Consider the following 1,209-nt stretch of genomic DNA (forward strand, 5'->3'; position numbering starts at 1 on the left):
GTTTTCATTTGAGAGGGGGTCTGACTCTGGTGTGAGAGTTCAGAATGTACTCTGGGGTGAGAGTTCTGGTGGTCAGTAATTTTCCTCTTTCAGGCTCATCACACTTTTTATCATTTTCTCAAGTCATTGTCATGGCAATTGTCAACAAACACTACACTAGAGGGGGTGGTATGTAGCATTCAGATGGAAATACAATAAAACTAGAGGTTACCCAATATCACTCTGACAACAGGCCCAACTGACCTCAGTCAACCACCAGAGGAGAGACTTCAAACCTCCCAACATCCTGTTCTCAAAGATAACATGATTGGACTGAGGTATGAATTCAGGCAGTCAAGATTGGGGTAGGGTAAGAACCATATAGTTTGAAATAACCCCTAGAGGCTCTGAATACTTGGCCCCAGTTGGGTCATTTGATGTCATGCAACCTTTCGGAGGCAAGCCTTGATGAGGAAGTGTATCACTGGGGGAGGGATTGGAGGTTTTTACAGCCTGTCCCCATTTTCTGTTTGCTCTCTCTGCTTCCTATATGCTGATGACATGTGACCACTCTGCTTCCTGAGTGCCAGGCTGGCCTCATGTTCCTCTGTCATGTCCTCCCCACCTGGATGGGCCGTATCTGCCCTAGAACCATAAGCCAAAACACAAAAACAAAAAACAATTAAAAACAAACAAACAAACAAACAAAAACCAAAATCCCAAACAAACAAACAAAAAACCCTTTCTCCCCTAAGTTCCTTTCTATCAGGGCCTTCTATCACAGCAACAGAAAAGAAACGAATGCAAACCACGAGATTGGGCAAGTCCCCTCAAAGCTAGAAAATGCCAGGACATGGAGAATCGCAGCATGCCCACATGGTCTATAACCACTTTAGCTCTAGGGGACTTGTATTAGATAGAGTCCTAGCCCACAGAACGATATTTAACTGACTTTAAGATGATTAATTTGAGTCGGGCGTGGTGGCGCACGCCTTTAATCCCAGCACTCGGGAGGCAGAGGCAGGCGGATTTCTGAGTTCGAGGCCAGCCTGGTCTACAAAGTGAGTGCCAGGACAGCCAGGGCTACACAGAGAAACCCTGTCTCGAAAAACCAAAAAAAAAAAAAAAAAAAGATGATTAATTTGTGTTATTTGGAATAGGGCATTTAGGGCTATGGGCAGAACCCTGGATTCAATTGAACTCCAATACTGAGAAGAGAAGGAAGGAAAG

This window comes from Mus caroli, chromosome 18 (assembly GCF_900094665.2).
Source record: "Mus caroli chromosome 18, CAROLI_EIJ_v1.1, whole genome shotgun sequence".
NCBI lineage: Eukaryota > Metazoa > Chordata > Mammalia > Rodentia > Muridae > Mus > Mus caroli.